Raw genomic sequence first — 4,805 nt, 5'->3', positions numbered from 1 at the left:
ACCCACGACTCCATCAGAGTCCCAACATGGCTGTAAGATTGTTGGGAAGCGTTAAACCCTTCGCTCGGGCCGCGTTGTATTTATATTGGCAATGCCGTGGCTTACAAGAAGGAGTCGATCGAGGATCGATCGTACAGAGAAGGTCGGTAAAGACCAGAAGAAGAGATAGAGAAGAGATACAAGTTTAAACACAAAAGTCCTCTCTCTATACAATTCTATTTCTACAATTATTCCAACACTCCTCCTCAATCTAAACCTACAGAACGCCAAGGTTGAGATTGAACTTGAATTCATTCAGCCTTCTCATAGTGAGAGGTTTTGTAAAGCCATCAGCCAGTTGATCACCAGTGGGTATGAACTTGATATCAAGAAGTTTGCGAGCTACTCTTTCTCTGACAAAATGGAAATCAACCTCAATGTGTTTAGTCCGTGCATGGAAAACATGATTAGCTGAAAGGTAGGTTGCACCAGTATTATCACACCATAACCTTGCAGCTTGTGGAGTCTTAATACCGAGCTCATAAAGCAAAGTTTGAATCCACATGACTTCGGCAGTGGCATTTGCTAGAGCCTTATACTCTGCTTCAGTACTTGACCTTGAAACTGTAGCCTGTTTCCTTGCACTCCATGATATAAGATTTGTTCCCAGAAAAACAACAAATCCACCTGTAGACCTTCTATCATCAGGACATCCTGCCCAGTCTGCATCTGAGTAGGCAGTCACAAGCATAGATGAAGACTTGACAATTCTAAGTCCAAGTCCTTCTGAGAACTTTAGATACCTCACAATTCTTTTAACCGCAGTCCAATGAGTAGTAGTAGGTGCATGCAAATATTGACATACTTTATTTACAGAGTAAGAAATATCAGGACGTGAAGAGTCAAATATTGTAATGCACCCACAACACTTCTGTATTTTGTTGCATCCTCAGGTCCAAGTGCTTCCCCACTATCAATTGTGAGCTTCTCTGAAGTTGAGATTGGTGTACTTACAGGTTTGCAGTTTTCCAGTCCTACTCTCCTGAGTATATCATGAGCATATTTTTCCTGTGAAAGAAGTATACCATCCTTTATCTGTTTGACCTCTATGCCAAGAAAATAATGAAGATCTCCTAGATCCTTAAGAGCAAACTCCATCTTTAGATCCTTAAGCAAACAAGTGGTAGCATCTGAACTTGAACTAGCAACAATAATGTCATCAACATACACTAGAACATAGATAATGACATGTCCTTTTTGATAGAAAAACAATGAGGTATCTGCCTTAGATGGTGTAAACCCAAGTTGTTGTAACTGAGTGCTCAATCTTGAGTACCAGGCTCTTGGGGCCTGTTTCAAACCATATAAAGCCTTATCTAACTTGCAAACAAAATGAGGTGAGCTTTTGTTCTCATAACCTGGTGGTTGCCGCATAAAAACCTCTTCTTCCAGAACACCATGAAGAAACGCGTTCTGAACATCTAGCTGCCTTAAGCTCCAACCCTTGGAAATCGCAACAGACAGCACAAGCCGGATAGTAGCTGCTTTAACAACAGGACTGAAAGTATCATCATAGTCAATACCAAATCTCTGTCTGAAACCTTTTGCAACTAACCTTGCCTTGTACCTGTCTATGCTTCCATCAGATTTCCTTTTAATTTTGTATACCCACTTGCAATCTATGACATTTATGCCTTTTCTTGGTGGTACTAGATGCCAAGTTTTGTTTTTCATAAGTGCTTCATATTCAACATCCATGGCCTTTTTCCACTCCTTACTAGCAAGTGCATCATGCAAATGAGTTGGTTCACCCATACTCGTGAGAAAAGCACGTTTAATTTTATCATACCTTATAGTGCCATCAGTGTATTCCTTCTTTTTAACAATACCGGACCGAGACCTCGTGTGTCGAAGTGGAATACTTGGTGCACCAGAATCCTCAGCCAAATTCACAGCCGCAGAAGATCTGGCCGGATCCGCTGTACCAGACGCGTCAGATCGCTCCCGATCCGAGACGGCAGGAACCTCCTTCGCGATCAGCGCTCCAGCGGAACCGCGCCGCGTGTCGCCCGCGCTGATCGTCTCCTCGGGCGCGCGGGGGGAGACGTTGACGTTGGGCCCCGCAGTTGCCTCCTGGTCGGCCACCAGCCCATCAGCCACGCGCGTGGCGCTCGGGGAGTCGCACCGGCCCGTGCTGGCTCGGCTCAGAGGGCCCATGCTGCCTGGGCTGTCGGCGGCTGGCGCATGCGACACGAAGGGAATCTCCTCGGATCGCGCACCTGACAGCCTGACGCGCGGATTCTCCTCGGATCGTGTTCCGCTGCCGCCCAAATCCTCCTGGGATCCCGTGACAACATTGGCTGCATCCTTCTGCATGAAATCACGCCCTAAAGCTGCACTTTTATCACCAAAAAACATATTTTCTTTGGAATTAGTCACATGATCAGCACTATTTAACTCACCCCCGTGATCTGGACTAGACATATACTCCGGAAGAAGTGCAATTTCTGCACGAAGTAGAGCTCCGGCATTCGGATGAAGCTTTTCAAAAGGGAATATTGTTTCATCAAATACAACATCACGAGAAATATAGATTCGTCCAGTAGAAATTTCAAGACACTTGTAGCCTTTGTGGAGATTACTATAACCAAGAAACACACATTGAGTAGAACGAAACTCAAGTTTGTGATGATTATACGGACGAAGGTTAGGGTAGCAAGCACACCCGAAGATTCTCAAAGAATTATAATCTGGTTTTTGATGAAACAATTTTTCCAAGGGAGTAATATGTCCAATCACTTTGCTAGGAAGGCGATTTATAAGATAAGTGGCAGCAATAAAGGCTTCATCCCAATACTTTAAGGGCATGGATGCATGAGCTATAAGAGATAGACCTACTTTGACAATGTGGCGATGTTTACGCTCGGCGGAGCCATTCTGCTGATGAGCATGAGGGCAAGAGACATGATGACTAATACCAATGTCACGAAAGAAAGAGTTGAGTTTCTCATACTCTCCTCCCCAGTCACTTTGGACTGCAACAATCTTTCTGTTAAATTGACGCTCAACAAGTTTCTGAAATTCTTGGAAGATGGAAAGAACTTCAGATTTAAACTTAAGCAAATATATCCAAGTGAACTTGCTAAAGTCATCAATAAAGCTAACATAATATTTTTTTTCTTCCAAAAGAATCTCTTGCATGACCCCAAACATCACTAAAAATAAGTTCCAATGGAGCACGAGACACACTATTTGACTTAGGATAAGGGAGTTGATGACTCTTTGCACACTGACAAGCATCACAAACAGACTCAATATTTTGACTAGATGACAATGGAAGATTGCCTTTATTCACTACTCGCTTGACTATGACCGAAGAAGGATGTCCTAATCTTTGATGCCACCTTGCCAAGGAGGGCTTGATGACGGAGTAAACTTGATGATGACGCTTTCGACTAAGTGCTCCGGATGTGATGGGATACAAGCCTCCAATGCATCTACCGTGGTGAATGAGCTCCCTCGTTGCCCGATCCTTGATGAAAAAATATGTTGGATGAGTTTCAAAGAAAACATTATTATTGGCAGATAAACGAGACATAGATGCTAGGTTTTTGTCGGCTTGTGGAACATGAAGGACATCTTTTAGAATAAGATCACGTTTAAGAGTAGGGGAATTAATAGATGCTTGACCAATGTGACAAATATCCATACCTCCACCGCTTGCGGTGTGAATTTGATCGTTGCCGAAGTATTTCTCCCTCATGGAAAGTTTTTCAAGCTCGTTGGTGACATGATCAGTGGCCCCCGAATCGGCGTACCAGACCGTGCCATCTCCTCCTTGCTCTCTGATCGCAGCGGCGACATGACGAGCGTCAGGAACAAAGTCTTCATCGTAACGATGCCAACAGTCCATGACCTCATGGCCCGGTTTCTTGCACAACTGGCACCGAACACGGTTGCTTGACGAAGGACCAGAGGAGGTGTGGTTGTTGTTGAAGCCACCCCCTCCAGAACAGGCAGGAGCGTTGGTGTTGGTGTAGCCACCCCCGCCGTGTCGTGCACCTGATCCGCTGCCGCGGCCGTGCCCGCCACCACCGCTGCTGTTGCTGCGGTTCCTCCCCTGATCGCGCCCACGGCCAGTACCACGGCCACGCGAGGCGGCGTTAGCTGAAGACTGGCGCACGTTCATCACATGGAGAAGATTGAGGCGTGCGTCAAAGCTGAGAAGCTGCGTGTACAACTCCTGAACAGTCACGGGTTCAACCCGCGCAGCAAGCGCCGACACGACCGGGTTGTAGTCGAGATCGAGGCCGGCCAAAACCTGGGAGACGATCTCTCCTCTGGACATGGCAGCTCCGGTGCAGGCGATCTCATCAGTGAGCATCTTGATCTTGGCCAAGTACTCTGTCATGGACATGTTGCCCTTCTTGAGGTTTGTGAGTTCCATCCGAGTATTGATCGCCTGTGCTTCAGTTTGGGCAGCAAACATGGCTTTGATCGCCGCCCACACCTCCGCCGGTGTCTGAAGGGTAACCACCTGTGCAAGAATCTCGCGAGATAGAGAACCCATCAGAAAACTCTGAACCTGTTGCTGCTGTGCATACCAGAGGACTCGGGCGAAATTGGTGATCTGCTCCTCCTTCCCTTCCGTGGTGATGGTAAGGGTTTCCGGCGGCGCCTGGCTCGCCAGATCAAGGTGGTGGCCCATCTGTGCGCCTCTGATTTGAGGCAGCACGATGGCCTTCCACATGAGGTAGTTGTTCCTCATAAGCTTCTCCTGGGGGGGTGATCCAAGGGACGTGGTAAAGGATGCGGTGGAGGAGGAG

General features: G+C 46.7%; 1 pseudogene; it reads right to left on the bottom strand.

The window, feature by feature from the left end:
- Positions 1 to 4,191: 4,191 nt before the first annotated feature.
- LOC123163397 (uncharacterized) lies at positions 4,192 to 4,328 on the bottom strand (annotated as a pseudogene).
- Between the last annotated feature and the right edge of the window lie 477 nt (positions 4,329 to 4,805).

This window comes from Triticum aestivum, chromosome 7B, assembly GCF_018294505.1.
Source record: "Triticum aestivum cultivar Chinese Spring chromosome 7B, IWGSC CS RefSeq v2.1, whole genome shotgun sequence".
NCBI classification, from domain to species: domain Eukaryota; kingdom Viridiplantae; phylum Streptophyta; class Magnoliopsida; order Poales; family Poaceae; genus Triticum; species Triticum aestivum.
This window is presented reverse-complemented; position numbering and strand designations above follow the sequence as displayed.